The sequence below is a fragment of the Marmota marmota genome, unplaced genomic scaffold (genome assembly GCF_001458135.2).
Source record: "Marmota marmota marmota unplaced genomic scaffold, marMar, whole genome shotgun sequence".
Taxonomy (NCBI): domain Eukaryota; kingdom Metazoa; phylum Chordata; class Mammalia; order Rodentia; family Sciuridae; genus Marmota; species Marmota marmota.
In genome coordinates, this window is record NW_026000101.1 from 4,345,664 (window position 1) to 4,364,670 (window position 19,007).

Sequence of the window (19,007 nt, forward strand, 5' to 3'; positions counted from 1 at the left end):
GGGGGGGGGGGGGGCTCTGGTGCAATGGTAAAGTCCTGGAAGTCATTCTCTGCAGCCCAGCACCACTGAAACACGCCACAAGCCATTTTCCCCAGGAGGCAGGTTTGCTGGCCCTCAGGCTTCTGGGTTCGTGGAGGGGCACTGGTGGGGAAAATTTGCAGTCCCCGTTCAGTGACTGCATGGACGAGACCCCTCTCTGCCCTTCTCCTTTCTCCAAAGCCACACCACGCAGGCCACCAAAGCACCCTGTGTGATCCTAGAAGCGACCCTGGGAGAGTTGAGTCCTGTGGGATGACAGGGTGTGCACCTCAGCGGCACCCTAACTCTTCCATGAACACTGAAAAAGTAACTTCTGAAACTCTCACTTAAAGAAACCTCATGAAAATGCTGTCTAAGTCAGGAGGGGTCACCTCTGGAGGGAAGGAAGATCTGGAATAGGACGCGAGGGGGCTTCTGCCAGGTGTCCCGAGAGCAGTACACTGAGGATTTGTGCTTTTCCTCTACGGGAAACTTCAAGAAAAAATATATAAATTTTAAAAAAGAATCCAGTGACTGCATGTAGAGTTCTCAGCGTGAGCGTGTGCTCCTGGCCGGGAGCAAACCTCGCCGAGGTAGCGCCCATCCCAGAGCTGAGCCCTGGGCTCCGCAGCAAGGAGCTTGATTTCTCTTTATAGCAGTTTTGGCCTCTTCCCAAAACTGCCCTTCAGAGAGCTTAAAGCTACTCTTGTTATCCTCCCAGTATCAGGTATAATTTTTTATTTTGTTAGTTTAGCAAGTGTCAGTGCTGTCTAACCTATAAATAAAGCCTATAAATAAATCCGCACTCCATAATAAGAAAACTGTTTGACATTTTGAAGTTGTATGAGAACAAGGGTGCTAATTATGGGTCTCGGTTAGAATACAACTGATCCTACAAATTACTCTACCACTGCTTCCCAGGGGCGTCCCTCAGCGATCCATTCCCTGAACCAAGTATAGGACCCACAGAGCAGGTGACGTGCTCCCAGGAGGGTGCTTCTGAGTGCAAGGATTAATCACTGCAGGATAGTTGGAGTATTGACCTGTGTTGTTAAAGTGACTTGTGTTTTATACCATTGTGGTAGAGAATAATATGAAGTCTTGAGCATTACGTTCATAAATGCACTTTCACTTAACATGATTTTAAGTACTTTTACAAAAGCATGCCCAAGTTTTTAAGAAGTTTTGCACACCAGTAGTTGAATTGGGAGTAGTTACTATCATATTCATCAGCAGGTTTTAAGTTTTAAAAATATATATATATTTTTTATTTTACTTCATTTTCTTTTACTTTTTGCAGTACTGGCGATTGAACTGAAGACCTTGCGCATGCCAGGCAAGTGCTCTTCCAATGAGTTACATACCCAGCCCTTCAAAATGTCATTTTAAAATAAATGTTTGGGTTTATAGGTTCATGATAAATTAGTATACTGGCTTTAACATTAAAATAGCAATATGAACTGGGCACAGTGGTGTACACGTGTAATCCTCAGCAACTTAGGATGCTGTGGCAGTAGGACCACAAGTTCAAGTCCAGTCTTAGTAATAGTATTATCCTGTGCCCTGCAAAAAATAAATAAATAAAAAGGACTGGGATGTAGCCCAGTTGTTCAGTGCTCTGGGTACAATTTCCAGTACTGTAAAAATAAGTAAAAAATAAAAATATTGAAAATGCCTTGCTCAATGAAAAGATTTTTTTGATTTACTATGTATTTAGTAGAGATTGTGTATATTAAAAGCTAATTTAAAAAAAAATATATATATATGTATGGTTATACAGTGTTGTACTACTTAGGAAATTTTAAAAGCCACGAAAATGGAAGAAAGAAACAGAAGGTAATGTTATCAATTTAGAAAATTTGAGTCACAAGGGAAGATATCAAATACCATGTAGCAGTTGTAGGGTGATTTTGTTATCAGCTGCATATAATTTAAAATTAGTAAAGTGAATGTACTTGGAAGTATTTTCTAAGATGTATGGACATTTCACAAATTCAAACTAAAATCACTTGATTTTTAATTAGTTGGGCTGAATTTTATTAAGAACATGTGCAAAGCCTAATTAATCACCAAATGCATTCATCTCTTTCTTTCTTAGCTATTTTTTAAGACAGTGCTAGTTGGATCTTTCACCTATTTCTGAAAAAGGAGGTGCTTTATGCGGTACTGTGGTCATTTTGTCATATTGGGTATGATGAAATGTCCAGAATTGGTGTCTGTGAGTAATGCCAACTATTCTTGAGTGAACAAGACGAGACATCTGGTTATGTAAGAGCAAGTGACAGAGCCCTTGTTGAACTAGCTTTCTTCTCTATTTTGACAGCAGTGCTAATCCTAGCACTGACATATAGACTGGGAAATCTGTTACTTCATCAATAACGATTTAGGGAGCACTTCTCCCACACTGAGTGATAGACAGCTGCTAAGCTATGGAAATTTTGTAGTTTCTAAAATATAAACAGGAAAACTGACATTAGGGCACCAACCCATCCACCACCCTGGCTATGTGCACAGACGATCAAAACCAAAGGAAGCCTGGAGATGGTTTGGTTGAGGGCTTTACAGCCTGTGGTGCTCAGGTGCTTCACGGTTGTCTTGCGGTGAGGGGTGAGAGGGGCTCTGCTTATTAAAAATGCATCTTCCGGGGCTGGAGATGTGGCTCAAGCGGTAGCGCGCTCACCTGTCATGCGTGCGGCCCGGGTTTGATCCTCAGCACCACATACAAACAAAGATGTTGTGTCCGCCAAAAACTGAAAAATAAATATTGAAATTCTCTCTCTCTCTCTCTCTCTCTCTCTCTCTTAAAAAAAAAAATGCATCTTCCATATGACAGGTAAAATAGAGCACGATTCCAGTTTGCATCCTGGATCAGAAGAATAAAAGGGCATCACCCTAAACAATTTGCAGAATTTTAATGTGGACTTCATATTAAAGTATTGAATCAATATTTTATATCATCAGTGTGATAATTGTACCATGGTTATGAAATGTCTTTGTTCTTGGGAGATATATGCTAAAATATTTAGAGGTAAAGGGTTATTACATCCATAGCAAGTGGTTCTGAGAAAAGTGTGGGCCATGTGTGCTCATATGGGTAATGCAAAGGTAAAACGGTAACAGGTGGATTCAGGTTAAGAGAGGCATATGAGGTGTTTTCTTGCAATTCTTCTGTAAGTTCAAAAGTTTCTATTTTGAAAGTGCAGCTTCCTGGGCCCTTACTGAACCAAAATCCCTGTGAGCTGTGCCCAAGAATCTATCTTTTAACCAGCTCCATTTTTTAAAACAATAAGTATATATTTTTACAGTTTGATCTCTCTCTCTCTCTCTCTCTCTCTCTCTCTCTCTCTCTCTCTTTTTTTGGTACCAGGGATTGAACTCGGGGGGCACTCAACCACTGAGCCATATCTCCAACACTGTTTTGTATTTTATTTACAGACAGGGTCTCACTGAGTTGCTGAGCATCTGGCTTTTGCTGAGGCTGGCTTTGAACTCAAGACCCTTCTGCCTCAGCCTCCCGAGCCTCTGGGATTACAGGTGTGCACCACCATGCCCAGCTTGATCTCCTCTTAATTGTGCTAATAAATGATAAATTTCTGCTCAAAAGTTTGTAAGTTTTATCCTTACAAGGGAATACCCACTTCTTTCCGAGGAGCTTAAGGGATACTGAGACCTGGCCTGGCCTGGACCTTGAAGGTGCCCTGCGGCAGGTGGAGACTGATTGGAGAGTGTGCTTTATGTTTTCCTGTTTAAGCACCAGAAAGTCATGAAAGTGGCGAGTGATGGTCAGGACCCTGGTTGGCCCCTGGAGACTTGGATAAAGCAAAATGCAGCCCAGCCTCTGTGTTTACAGTGAGAAAGCAGTCCTGGCACTATCTTTGCATTCAGTAAAAAACTTAGCTACAGTCATTAAATGCTGGTATTTGGTGAGAATTGCACTTGGCTTGATGAGTCATCGTCTCACATGGCTGATGGCACATGTTCTTTTCCATGCTAGAAATGTCCCTCTCCAGCAGATCAGTCATCTGTTGAGGTTCATAAATAGCAAAAACATAAACGAAGGAGTAAGAAAGAGCTTTCCTGAGTTCACAAGGGAGGTTGAGTTAGAGAGGGAACTGGGCCACAGAGAAGGCCTTGGATACTGACCTGGAGAGGATTCCTGGAATAAGTTGAAATGCCAGCGATAAAAGAGCAGAGCCATTGGCTTAAAGAAGTCCTGGGTTGGAGGCAAAGTGTCTTCCTCTGGTGGCCACTAGGTGGTAGCATTGGCCTAGGTCAGCTTGAAGACTTGCTCAGGTTGGTCCCTGGAGCAAGCCACCCCAAGATTCTCACAAATTAGGTGTTTATGAGTCAAGACCACTTTCTTCTTTATTTTTTAAACCGAAACTTACATTCTTGAGTTAGAGACCTGAGCATATTTTTAAAAACAAGGGTGGGGGATAATTTGCATTTCCTTTTAAAATGATTCAAATAGAGTTGGATTGGCTGTCTCACTGGTGTGAGCTGCTCGTCCTTCTTTCAGTCTGTGGTTCATTGACTTTTGAAAGAACAGAGTTCTGCAGATCAGCATGGAGACAGACCCTTAAGAAACAAAGCAGCACCATAACCTCTCCTCCAAGGCTGAGGGCAGCCGGAGAGGGACAGTAGTGGGAGCCAGGTTATCCAACCCTCCCACCAGGGCCCTGGTGTCACTCGTGCCCGGGGTGTGGCGATTTGTGCCAAGGTGCCCTTGCATCTGGTTCCTTTGAGTTTGTAGAGCAGCTCAAGGGTATATCACACATCTAAAAATACTGCCTTTAGCTCTAGTAAGCACTTTATTTAAAGGAATAAAATTTTAAGGAATGAAACATTTGTACTTCTATAAGGTATTCGACATCAAGATAGCCCTACAAAATCTGGGATCTGTAGTCAGCACCTGGTAGCATCAGAAGCTTAATATAAATAAAATGTCTTTTATTGAGTACACAGTATGTGTTCCACATTGGGCAGGTGCTTTACATAAGCTATATCTGACTTCAGGTATTTAGTGAGCCCCTGCTGTGTGCACAGTGAGATGTTGCCTCTTCCTGTTGTGTTTTCACTGAAAACTGTGTTCACAGAACAACCTTTACTGGCTAGTGTGTGAAGCATTCTAAAACTTAACTGTTTGATTTTTTTTTTTTTTTTAATTATGCAAAGAATAGGCTTGGCGTCCATGTTCTAAGTGGCTTCAGCTGTGGCGGTGATCATTTGTGGTCACAGAGGTCAGTGTGTTCCTGTTTGAGTTGTGGCTTTGTTGAGAATTAAGAGGCTCATAAAGGAAGCCATAGAAACCCTGAGTTCCCCAATTGCCGTGGTACAGGAAACAGGACAATTAGTCAGCATTTATTGTCCCCATTAGAGTGTTTAAGATACACTTTCAAGACAATCTGAAAACATCACGTGGCTCGATTATGTGGTCGTTCAACATCAGGCACACTCTTGTCAAGGTTCCCTTTAGGAACAATTGTAGGAAGAACATTTTTGCAACTATCATAAAATACCTTTCTATGGTTCCAAGCCCTTTGTGTGACAGTCAGAAGTGGATACAGGGAGGGAAAACCCTGTCTCCTCTGGTTTATTTGGTCCACTGCCTGAGTGGCCATGCTGGGAGCCATCCTTAGCCGTGGTTAAATTCACAGGTGCCACAGGTTGGGGTCTGGACCCCATGCTGGCATCACTGTGAGGAGCAGGTTGCAACTCCATGCCCACGTGACTTTCATTGCAAGCTCCTGTTTGAAGTCACTGTAGGTCTCTTGTCCCGGCCACTGTGTGATCAGCTCTGCTTAAGGTGCTGCTCTGCAGAACTGCCCCCCCAGCTTCTTCACAGGCCCCACGGTGAGTGGCCTAGATTCCACCCAGCCTCTGTTCCCAGCCCAGCCGTCCAGACACTGTCTCTCCATGGCCTGGCCCTTTGTTGGAGGGCCTCCCAAAGGGAATGCCATTGTGTGCCACACCCCAGCGTGCTGAATCACCCTGGGGCGGGGCCAGGACAGGAGTCATTTTTGAAAGCTCCCCCCAGTGATGCTGATGTGCACCTCCCACCAAAACCACACTTGGAATGATTCTATTGTATCTTTTATTTTATTTTATTTTTTTATTATTGTAACCCACCTGAGATTCTTAGACAAGAGCTAAGCAACAAAACTGACATTTTAAATTCAATGTGGGTTAAAGCATTATGGAACACATTTGTTGTCTTTTGGTAACTTTTTGTATTACTCAGAACATGCATCCCTGCTTCTGATGACATTTTCAATGAAAAGGGCAAGGTGGAGGTGTTGGGGTGGGTGGAATTTTATAAGTGATTGAATATGTTTCTCTGCACTGCCGGTCCCAGGAATTATTTTTTTTATTAATATTCGAGATTTCCTGTCACTGTCTACAGAAGAATGTTGGTTTACCTGGAGCTTCTCAAATACCTTGATAAGAGACCTTGTCTTCCTGCATGTACCTTCTACACAGTTGTCACATTCTTTGAATTTTCTCCTTCTGCACCAGGATGTATCTGTAGGTCTCCGAAGCCTCATTCTCAGGTCCGCACTCTGCTTTGTCCTCATCCCTTCCAGAGCCGAGTTAGTTTAACAACCTTTGCTAGTTTCCCAAACCTCAGTCTCTGCCCTGACATTTAGTGCTGATTTTCCGTTTATCTTGGACTTGCTCCTTTTAGGGCAAACGCTGGATGCGTATCTTGGGCATCACCTGGGAGACTGAGGGACTGCTGGCACCCCCGAGTCTGCATTCTCATCAGTTCCCAAGGACCTCTGTGTGCACGTTGCACTGGGACACACTGGTCCGTGGGGCGTCTCCCCTCCACCCTCTCTCATCCCATCCTGTCTCCTGCTCCCTCCCATCCACGTTTGTCTCTTGGTTGCACCGCTCTTGTTCCAGACTGGAAATCGTGGCTTTGTTTTCTGTTTGATTCTTCATTTCATTTTCTATCCATTCAGATACTGACTGACTGCCTCCCAGAGCTAAGTGTTAAAGATACAGTCAGCAAAACCAGACCTGATTCCTGCCTTTGTGGAGCTCAGTGTCTAATGGGAGAAGCAACTGTTAAATACTCACTGAATTGTACGTGTGAAATCAGGATGAGAACTGAAGAGAAAGCAAGTCGTGCAGACAGGACTTGCGTCTCAAACAAGGGGCAGCACATGCAAAGGCCCAGCTCAGTAGAGGAGGTTTATAGGGGATTAAGAAAGGATTTACTTGCCCTTAAGACCCTCATCTGTGTTTGCTCTTCCCCCTAATCCTGTCAGATCTACATCTTCTCTGTTCCTGGGATTGAGGGCATGCCCCTCTGCACTGGGCTGCTGTTGTTTTTAAAAATTTATTATTAAATATAACGTTGTACTAGTTTTTCCTAACTGTATTAAAATACCCAACACAGGCTACAAATGAAAAGAAAAGGTTTATTTAACTCAGTTTTGGAGGTTCAGGGGCATGGCGGTAGCACTGACTCAGTTCTTTGCTGCATCACAGCCTGGGGGATGGCAGTGGCGGGACCGCAAGGGTTGCATCTCAAACCAGAAGAAGAAGGAGGGGACCGATAGTGTCAGGCCTGTTCCTTTAATAACAGCCCTCTGGAGAAAGCTACCAAAGGGGTCTCATAAGAAAGACTTCACACTCCCAGTGATCTAGGGACCTCCGGCCAGACCCCACGTTCCAAAGTTCCACCAACTCCCAGCAGCGCCACCTGGGGGCCAACCCCTCAATCGCAGTGGAGCCCCTGGGGACACACACTGTATTCAAAGCATAGCAAACTTACATGCACGAATGTGATGGATTTTCAGAGTGAGAACAGGAGCATGTTAGCATGCGCACCCAGACAGGCTGTGGAAAGCACCAGAAGGCTCCTTGGGAGCACTTTGGCACTCTGAGCAGAGGGACTGTCACTCTGCCTTTGATCCGCCTTGTTTGATTTTGCCTGTTTAACTTTATGTAAGTGTAGCGACACGTGACCTGTTGTAACCATCTTCTATTATCCAAGGTAACATTAGAGAAATTCTTTTCTCGTCGTTGATGGCAGCAGTAGTTCATGTCTGTCACTCACTTTGTGGTGGTGCCCGGTATGACCACCAGACCGCAGTTGGTGGGTTCTATGGTGGATGGCCATTTAGGTCTTTTTCAGTGGGAGAGAGGCACTTTTTCAGTGTGGGACTGCTATGGAGATTCTCGCATGTATCTTTTTGTGAATAAATGTACATTTTTCTGTTGGGAACGGACCAGGTCTGGGATTGTCTTGTCACAGAATGTGGATATGTTCGGCGTGGTAGATATTGCCCAGCAGTTTCTTGAAGCAGTTGCTCTGATTTATGCTCCCGTCAGCAGTGCGTGAGCGACATCCCCCACCCCTCCACAGCCTCCTAGGAGGTCATGTGACCTTCAGGCTCTGGGCAGGTGTGTGGAACTATGGCTTTGTGGTTTCATTTTGCATTTTTTTCACAAATCATGTGGTTGAAAACCTGATTATGTTTTCTTCCCATTTTCTAGTATTTTTTTTTCCTTACTGAGTTGTAGAACACTTAATGCAGTCTTTATAAATCTGTATGTTGCAATTATATTCTCCTCTGGGTTGTCTTTTTGCTCTTCTAAGTGTGCCCTTTTAATAAGTACAAGTCTTTCATTTTATTTTATTTTATTTTTTTTTTTAAATATTTATTTATTTTTTTTAGTTTTCGGCGGACACAACATCTTTGTTTGTATGTGGTGCTGAGGATCGAACCCGGGCCGCACGCATGCCAGGCGAGCGTGCTACCGCTTGAGCCACATCCCCAGCCCAAGTCTTTCATTTTAATACGATCCAATTTATCAGTAAACCTGTTCATGTTTTAAATCATATTTAGGGCACACTTACTTCTATAAAACCTGAGGGTAGACTACACAAAAACGTAAGACAGCAAAACCTAAATAAGAAATCTAAAGCCTGGGAAGTTAGAAGAAGAAATAGACCTGTGAGATAATAAGACAGACAAATAAGCCATGTAATTCTACAAGCATGTTATAATTGAGCAGTGCATTTTGCTTGATCAATGCAAGTGGAAACCTGGTTTGTGTACACTTTTCTTTACCTGTGAGTTTCTCAGACAAGATCGTATCAAAAAAAAAAAAAAAGAAGAAGAAGAAGAAGTTTGAAAACCACCAAAGAGAATAGAAAGATCACCTGTGAAATGATACCTCAACAATGTGAACGGTAAGAGAATCACCCATGTCAGTGTAGACCAAAGTGTACACATCTGAGGCGAGCTTCAGAAAATCACATTTGTCTTCCTCCCAGAAAGACTCTCGAGAGAGATGAACAATAAAATTCTTCAAGTTGGCAAAAAGAAGAAGGAAAAAAAAAAAAAAAGCCAACAGTTGTGAAGGGCCTGGGTAGGCTAAGGTGTTCACAGGTAGCTGGTAATTTGCACATGAACTCACTGACCGTGTGTTTCACCTTACAGGTTACTCAACGATAGTTATGACCTCCCGGTTACGCGCGTTGGGTGGAAGAATTAATAACATACGCACCTCGGAGTTACCCAAAGAGAAAGCCCGATCTGAAGTCGTCTGCAGCATACGCTTTTTAGATGGCTTGGTCCAGACCTTTAAGGTTAACGTAAGTTCTCCATCTTTGCTTTCAATGCATTAGTGCTCCAAGGAAACGGTTCTCATCTCTCAACTTACAAAATGAAGAAAAAGATGATTTTAAGATGAAAGTTGAGATGTCAGGTCTTGTCTCTTGAGACTGGACTGGAAATACTCCTGGAGCCGTATCCCATGCCTCGCTGTTGCCCTCTCCTTTGTGACGTGAACCCTAGGGGTCTTGGCTGCTTGCTGCTCCTGTGAAGTCCCCGCTGACCTCCTGAAGCAGAGCTGGTTCTGAACAGTGGTGCCCTGCGGATGCCTCCATGGATCCCACGTCACGCTGCAGTTTTAAAACATGGTTATAATTATTAGATTACGTGTCACCTACTAAACTGTGGGCTCCTGGAGGACAGGGAGGGTGTCCTGGCTGGCACCGGGCTAGGTACACAGCAGGTGATCGTTAAATGTGTGAATGGGTGGGTCCCAAGATGGGCAGCCTCGTGGCAGGAGTCCTGGAGATCCTGGCTTTTCCCACTTAGCCCTTGGCCGAGCCAGGGTTGGGAACAGGCCTCCAGGCCAGCAGCTGTCAAATGTGGGGACCGTAGCAGCCCCTGCTGGCCATCCACTCTGGTCACTGCCTGCGGTGACCTTTGCCTCTCTCCCATCTTCTGGCCAGTCCTAAAGGGGTCAACCCCAACCTTGAACCTACCAGAAGGCCTAGTATGTGAGGAAAGGTGTGAAACAGAGACACACAGGAGAACAGTCTGGGGACCCAGAGCCCCTGCAGCTCCCACCCACCCACAAGCTTGCCTCCTGGTGACCCCAGGGGCCGGGACCTTGGTGCAGGGAAGAGGAGAGGAGCCTAACAGCATCATGGGTGCTCTGTCTTCTCCCAGACTGGGAAAGGACCGCCACCAGGAGCTGGGCCCTGGGCATCTGCCCAGGAGAGGACGAGACCAGGTCATGGGCATTTGGTTGCTTGACTGCACAATAGAGGTGGTCAGTGGAAACTGATGTCCTCCGGGTTCTAGCTGCTTCCTCAGCTCCCAGACCTCCAGCTCCTCCCTAGGGTCCAGGAACCATTCTTTTGAGGGTGGGAAGTATTTTTGTAGCAAGAAAGGAAAAATCTAGCAGGGGACTTCAGTTGTCTAGTTAGTTGTCTCCAAAGTCTGATTGGGGGTTCACATAAACACCTGCGACCTGGTTGTTGTTGTTTTGTTTTGGTGCTGGGGATCCAACCCAGGGCCTCACGTGGGCTGGGCAAGCCTCTGCCGCCCCCTGGGGAGGGGTTTGTGATGCTCCTCACGCAGTCTCCTCATATGATGATGCTTTAGGCCCTTTTGGCAGGGTCTGGCACGTTTCCTCCAGAAAGCAGCTACTTTGGTTCTTACGTAGAGTTTCCTTTTTAATAATATGAAGCCCCGAGAAGGTCACAGGTGTTGTGTCTGGATGCTGCAAGGTGACCGTGTAATATGTGTCTGACTTCCTTGTTAAAATCTGTTTGTGTTGGGGGTATTCCTCTACCATATGGCTTCTTCCTGATCAGACGGTGAATGTTTGCTAGTAGGTTACTCATTTATCCATTCAGCAAGTGTTTACTGAACACTAACTATGGGCCAGCCTTTGTTCTGGTTACCGAGAAAATCATAGTGAGCAAAATAGAGCACAATCACTGCCTCTTGAAGTTTACAGCCCAGTGGGAGGAGATGGGTGGGACTGTCAGTTTTTAGACATGATTGGGAAGCCTCACTGGTAAGATGAATGTGATTGTCTGGAGGAAGCACATTCCAGGAAGAAGGAATAGCAGTGCAAAGGCCCTGAGGCTCCTGAGGCCCATGTAGTGAGATTGTGGAACAGTATAGACGCCAGTGTGTCTAGAGTGGAATAAGCAGAGAGTAGCAGGAGATACGGTCAGAGGGAGAACAGGGGTGAGAATGCAGTGGGGGATCATGGAGAGCCTCTCAATCCTTCTGGGAGCACCAGCTTTCACACTGTGTAGCTTTGGACAGACACTTGACATGATCTGGCTCAGCTGTCACTTGTGAGGCCATGTGGGCAGTAGCCAGGGAAGGAAAGGGCTGAGGGACTGTGGACAGTCTCGGGAGAGATGCTGATGAGGGGGCAGAGTGAGCTTGTGGAGGTGGCTGAGCGGAATCCACGTCTGGAAACACTTTGAAGATGGAGCCAATAGGATTTGCTGAGAGCTGGGATCTGGGGTGTGAAAGACTGAGAGAGGCCTCAAGGTGACGCCAAGGGTTTTGGCCTGAACAGCCTGGCAACACAGAGTTGGAGTTTATAGCGATGGGAAGGCTGCGGGAAGGGCAGGTTTGGGGATGGAAATGACCAGTTCTCTTGTGGACCTGTGAAGTTTGAGGGGCCAATTATTCGTCTCCATAGAAACGTGGAGATGAGGATCGATGCACCCGTCAGGCTGGGGTTATAAATGCGGATTTCACCAAGGTGGAGGCAGTGGGTCAAGCCATGAAGCTGGGTGAGACCACCTGAGAAGTGAGTGCCTTCCCATAGAAGACAGGGCTGAGGCCTGAGGTTTAAAGGGGGTAGAGGTGGCAGCGATCGGGAGGCTGAGGGGGACCATCAGGGGAGGCAGGAGAGACCACGCAGCAGTGTCTGAGGAACTCGGGTATAAATGCATTGTCGGAAGGAGACCAGCCCTGTGACGAGCCTGGGGTGCTGGCTGTGGGTCTCAGAAGAGGCCCAGAAGCTCTCGGTGGTCACATCATTGTTCTCCTGCTGCCGCCACCTGGAGCTTGCCGTGGCCTGGTCCAGAGCTGACCTGGCGGAGCCCGAGGGCCTGGCTGCGGATCAGAATGTCCCTCGCGTTGTGTGGGAGGCCGACATAGCATGTGACCAGGTTTGCTTCCTCTCCTGATCTGTGTGGCCCTGTCGGTCACCCCATGATCTGGTTGCTTTAAGTAACCGCAAACGGTAGCCCTGATCTTGAGGATAGAGAAAACGCAAATGTGTCTTCGTGCATGGGCGTGCCTTCCCGCAGCCCCGTGGGTGAAGCTATGCTCTCCTGTTCCTTTGTGATATTACCCCTTGCCCTGTTTAGGATAGAATGTTCCATGGAAATGCCCTTTGTGGGTCCCCTTCTCTTGCTCTGCCCTTGGGTGTGGCCTTCCTAGATGTCATTCAACCTGCTAACAGTGGACATCATGAAGCTAGACTCAGCCCCCTGAAACCTGACCCCCTGCCTCATTTGAATGGCTTCTCCTCAATAAAAGGAATCAGCACATGGGCTCTGTCTCTTTCTGCGGACCCTTAAGGTCAGAGGAGCCATCACAGAACCCCCAAAGAAAAAGGTATTTCTGTCTCTTGTGCGGTTATTTCATGCAGCCCAGTTCCCCTGGAGTGACCCTGAGTGTTTAGTCGCGTGGAACTCGACAGGTGGCGTCCCTGGGTGGGCAGGTGTGTTCCTGCCCGTGGGATGGCCACGCAGTCTCCCCCGACCCTAGCCTGGACCCTCTGTGCTAGGAGCATCCTTGGGGAAGCTGGCAGGATGTGAGCCATTCCCACCCCAGCCAGGAGCCCGGGGGCTGCTGGCAGTGAGCCAGGGCAGAAGAGATGACCTCTTGTGTGGTGGGGACAGGCCAGTCCTTATTAGAAATGTGTCTTTAATTCTATTTCAATTTCTTTCTAGAGTTGGGTGAATCATACATAATTGATCCCCGTGTGCTGGAATCATGCACTGGAGGTGTGGTGCGGGGAGCACTTGAGCCCTGGTGTCAGTGAGACCCGAGTCAGGGTGATGGTGCAGGGCATGGAGCAGCCTCTGCTGCTCCCTGGTGAGGGGGCTGGTGATGGCTGTTTTGCAAAATTACCACAAATATTGGAGGTCAGATGTGAAAAGTGCACGTGGTATTATATCTGCTGCTTGTAGACTTCCAGTAAGTCACTTCATGTAATATGAAGTCATATTTAAGTGATGAATAACAAGGGGAGCAGATAGCTCTTTGATGCACTGACCTTTTAAGTCTCATTGTCCCAAATGTGGGATGCCTATTAAAACTTAAACTGAATAACAAGTATACCACTTAGGGTGACTTTTGAAATAAATACCATGTTTTTACTTATTTTTTCAATTTTTTCCTTTTCTACAAGGCATAAAACCCAGGGTTTTACATGTGCTAGGCAAGTGACCCACCACTGAGCGGCATCCCTAGCACTGTTTTATATTTTATGTTGTGGCAGGGTCTTACTTAGTTGCCCAGGCTGACCTTGACCTTGTGATCCCCCTGCCTCAGCCTCCTGAGTAACTGGGATTACTGTAACTGGTGTGTGCCATTGTGCCCAGCTGATACTGCTTTTAGAGTTCTGTTCCTCTGAGAAAAGTAATAGGTGAATGACAACAGTGTTTGAAAAAACGTCTCTACCTCTTTGTATATATTTCATGTACATATGTAAGGGCATCGAAGCCCTCGATAATGATTTTCAACCTACTTTAATGAGCCTGTGTCAGTTTTGTGGAACTATCCTCACAGTTGTAAACTCGGGGATTGGGTTAGGGTTAGGAGAGCTCCCCACAGCTTGGAGGGCGAGTGTCTCAGGACTTGGGATGTGGGGCCTGATCCTTCTTCCCGCACCCACCCAGATTCTCTTGGGGTGGGCGAAGCCCTGGTTGGACGAGGGGGCAGGACAGGCCAGAGGTGTGTTGGGAGATGTTGTATCTTGAGTTCCCCTTGCTGAACAGATCCTGTGAGGCCACGGGAAGGGCCTGACTGTCTTGGAATTCTCCTGGTCCCGGTCACCGTGACCTATTTCCAAGTCCATTATCTGTTGTCAGGCACTCAAAAGAAGAGCTGCTCCTGCCGCGTCTGTGCCCTGTCCATTTCTGACTCACGTTGTCCTCATATTAAATGTTTTGGTTCAAAGGATTCCTGAGAAACCTGCCTGTTAAAATAGAATTTGTGATTTCCTGAACATGCCCGGCTGTTTTTGCCCCTGTCTCTGGCCTCTCATCAGTGGACAATGGAAAGCCTGTCCACTGATGCATGCTGGGTTTAGGAGACAAATGTGTAGAACAATTGTCTGCAGGTCACATAGCACAATATCTCTGAAGAACAGGAATCCAGGCCCTGGAGGATGACAAGACACTGCTGTAATCGGATGTTTTGATCAGGTCCCAGTTTGCGGGGGCTGGGAGGGGAACAGGCTGGATTCAGCCTGTCTGTCACTGAACCAGCGGGTGCAGGAAGCCTGGGAACCAGATAAGGAAGGAGGCCTTGGTGGGAGCTGTTTACCCCCCAGGGCTCCAGTCTGTGCTGGCTCTGGTGGTGCTGGCAGGTGGGATTTCTGGGTGGGGAACAGGGCATTTAGAATGGGGGTGGGCAGCGCAGGAAAGCTGCTGCTGTCAGAGCATGGGCTGTGCCAACACTCCACCCCACCCTGCTCCGTGGCAGCATCAGCCCCTTTATTACCCATCCATTTACTGTTCTTAGGGAGAAAAACTGCTTCAGGAGGAAAAGGCTCATGGTGGCCGCGAGACCATCGCACCGAGGTGGCACTGGCTGAGGGCAGTCTCATTTTCCCTTTCTTCATTTCCTTTTAACATTTTATTTTTTAGTTGTAGATGGACACAATACCTTTATTTTATTTATTTATTATTTTTTATGTGGTGCTGAGGATCGAACCCCGTGCCTCATATATGCTAGGCGGGCGCTCTACCGCTGAGCCATAACCCCAGCCCCATTTTCTTTTTAATGGCCATCACACAGTCACATTTTAGCTTTTAATATGTTTACTGGATAAGTGTCAGTCTACTACTCTCTTGCCTCTTTGTGTACCCCTTCCCCCCACAGTAGCAGACACTAGAAATTCGGTTCTTTGCTGTTCTGTTAAATTTTAAGCCTGTGTACAGGGCGGGGTTCAGCGTGACTCCCTGGGTCATGGCGAGGAAGTGTACCCTGCTTGGGGTCCTCCTTCCACAGCTCTCACCCTGGCCAACCTGCTGAGGCAGAGCCACTCAGCTCATAAGCTGATGAACACAACACTGGTGACACTGTCTATGAGAAGTGTTCCACATGACCCTACCAGGGCCTCCCCAGACCAATACTAAACAACAGATTTTGTTTGAGGGATACTTCACAATGAGATGAAGAGTTGGGTCTAAGGACATGTACTTATAGTTCCAGCCAATGGGAGGCTGAAGCAGGAGGATCACTTGGGTTTAGGAATTACAGACCCCCTGGGGCAATATAGTGAGGTCCCAGCTTAAAAAAAAAAAAAAAAGACATGAATAATCATGTGTGTGTACATATGTGGGGGGGGGCTATATGTCATTTACACTGTGTGTCATAGGTGTGTGATTACGTTTATGTCTACACGTAGGTATGCATAATCCCATTATGTACATTTCCTGTGTCGAGTGTTGTAATGCAGTACCCACACATACGAATTGCTGAAGTAAAGGTTCTATAAAACCAATTCAAAGGGCTGGGGATATAGCTCAGTTGGTAGAGTGTTTGCCTCCCATGCACAAGGCCCTGGGTTTAATCCCCAGCACCACACACACACACACTCACACACTAATTCTAAATACATTTGACCCACTAAATTGGGTTTACCATGAGCTGATGGGCTCTGGTCCCAGGTGTGGGCAGTTCTGCCCAAACTGGTGATTCTCACTATCTCCTTGTCTTCTCCCTGTGGCGCTGAGGCCCCAGATTTGTGGCACCTGCTGGCATGGTAGAATTCTCCAGTGACAGAAGCGGAGGGCAGGATCTCCAGGGCCGGCTGACCCAGGAGTACCTCTCCAGGACCCTCATGGTCATTGGCTATTCACCTGTGACCCTGTGGGAAAGAAGCTTGCTGCTCTCCTGGGTCTGAGAGGCTACCTGCTGAGCACTCCCATCTTTGGAGGGGCAGGTGTTTGGGTGGAGAGAAGGCTCAGGGAGAAGTGAAGCTGCTGTCCTCTCCCCCTGGAGGAGTTGTAGGAAGAGGGAAGTTGGATGTGCTGGTCAGGAGTTATGGCCCGGTGCGGTGAGAGTGGGGGCTCCAGAGAGGCAGACCTCAGTGCCAGACGAGCAATAGGTTAACACTTGTCCTTCCCCAAGTCCCAGATAAGAATTAGTTTGTCCCTGTCTCTTAAAGTTCTCTAGTTCACATCTGAAGGCCCACTCCCCACCGAGAGGTGAGTGTTCCCTGCTGTGTGCAGCAGAACCTAGCTACTACTTCCTGGGGCACGGGCACCAGGTTTCTCAGTGTGGCAGAAGACATGGCAGCCGCCATCCCTGTGGCTCCCCTAGAGCTGGTGGGCAGCTGAGACTGAAGAGTTGTCTTATGCTGGGTCAGGATTCCACCAGTAATTCACATGCTTTTTAAAAATTGACATGAAAGGTTCGACCTGTTTCCGGGTATATAGTATCTTATCGGGCTTGAGCTTTGAAGCTTATCCAAAATTGAGGGCCCTTTTAAGAAAATTTGGTTCCCAAGAGTCAGAGGAGTATAGAGATAGTATTTGTTGATTTTGTTTCTTTTTAAGGAGAAATTCAGTGCTTTTTTTCAGAAGTTGAGGTCATGGATGGGATTTGCTTCAATAGGGGTCATTACATTTCCAGATTTAGGCATGCTGAGTTTATCTTGTAAATAACTTTCCTTTATTCTTATTGCTAAACCAATGCCTTTTTTATTATGAGCCTCCACAACTGCTGTTTCTGATAAATTTAGATCGTTCTAAACAACTTCACTTACTGTCAATCTCTAAAATTTAAACTCCTTTTCACGATCCCTATGGAATCACCTAAGTTTGGGTTGCAGCTCCTAATTTTAGTTTCTTCACGTGTGATGTTACAGGGTTGACTCATAAACTTCGCTCAGCCTATGATGAAGTGGCATCTGGTGTATGGCGATCTCATGGTCGTGTTCTTATATCTCTAGGAAAGCACAGTGACCCGCTGGGCTCTTCAGCACAAGCCCAACTTGACCCATGGACTGTCTATAACTCTCTCCGCTCCCTTTTTTTCTCTCAGGAGCCCTGTAGGAGGAGAGAACACTTAATTCTGGTTGAATGTCAGCTTGGATAAACATAGAAACAGACGAGAAAGGACTGATCCTGTTCTCCTAGGTGGGAAAGATAGGGAGTCCAGTATTGCAGAGGCATGATCGGCATGTACCCAGTGCCGTCTCTGAATGCCAGGTGCTCCACCTATTATGGGTAGTGATGATAATTATAATCAAAGTAGTAACATCAGTTATGACATAGACCCTAAGCCTGTCTGTCTTTAAACACATAACAGATTTGTTGCGTACTGAGATTTTTCCCATGAGTTTCTAGATAAAAATAAGTCATAGCCGACCTGACGTACCCTATCTAAGCTTCAGTTTCCCTATCTGTAGTAATGGTAGAGGTGATGGTACCTACGGACGGCACCATGAGGAGGCTGAAACGAGGGGAAAGGTTAGAGTCCCAGGCACACAGCTCAGAACTGTGCGGCTATGAGGCTGTGATACCGTTTGAAGCATTCACATCTCAAAAAGCCAGTCCCTTGACCTTTTATCAAACCCAAGGAATATGAGAGTGAGTGGTTAACTTTGCCAGAATGCTCTTTGTCCTGCCCCTCAGCCCTTCTGCCCTGTCTATATTAGATTTCAAGGTTTCCCTTTTGTCGTCTTGGCCAGACCCTGGAATGTCTATCCCATTTGAATCTGGGTTTTAAAAAAGAGTGGGAGCTGGCAGCCAAGAGTCACATGTGTGGCGCATCCCTAAATATAAGTGTCTCCAGGGTACTGCCTGGCCTGCCCCGTGCTGCTCTGGACCTCCCTGCTTCCATCTGTGACAGTGGCACAGACTCATGGGCTGAGGGGCTTGTGACAACTTGTCAGCAAAAACAGGTTCAGGCTTTTGAGGTTGAGTCTACTGGTGGCTCACAGAGGAGCGCAGGGCACAGCGTGGAGGTGCTGGCACCTTCTCCTTTACCCATGTTTATGCTTCTGCTCCAGCACCCACAGTTCCCGGGACACAGGAAAAGGCCCAGCTGGGCGTTTGCACCCGAGCCAAGGCGGTGTCTTCATAGACCCTCCTCCTCTTAGCAGCTTCATGCAGAGGGAACGTGGGTGTGCGAATGCTGGCTCCGTGTTGGGAACAGTGGCCCCGCCAGCGTGCGGGGGCTGCTTGTGGAGAAAGCTGTGGGTCCCAGGGCCTGGTTGGGAAGTACCAGGCTGAGGGAGGGGGCACTTCCTGCAGCAGTACCAGTGGTAACAGCCAGTCACTGGTGGGTTGCTTATACATCCCTGCTCAACCTTCCCTGGGGTGGTCCCCACCATCCATACATAGGCACCAACGTGAGCAGTCCTTACTACTGGGGCAGCTTTACGATATGCAGAGTAGCTCCTGATGTCCTAGACCTGCTACCAGTTCAAATACGTCAAAATGTATTTTTATGTATTTT

The 19,007-nt window shown here is 46.9% G+C and overlaps 1 long non-coding RNA gene across 1 annotated transcript in view; it reads left to right on the forward strand.

The window, feature by feature from the left end:
* The window catches only part of LOC107147715, a 36,675-nt gene extending 22,121 nt beyond the window's left edge, over window positions 1–14,554 (forward strand). The window contains exons 2-3 of the long non-coding RNA XR_001504191.2: window positions 9,477–9,631; window positions 11,998–14,554. This is a non-coding gene — a long non-coding RNA (uncharacterized LOC107147715). The remainder of the gene's footprint in view (window positions 1–9,476; window positions 9,632–11,997) is intronic.
* The last annotated feature ends 4,453 nt before the right edge of the window (window positions 14,555–19,007 follow it).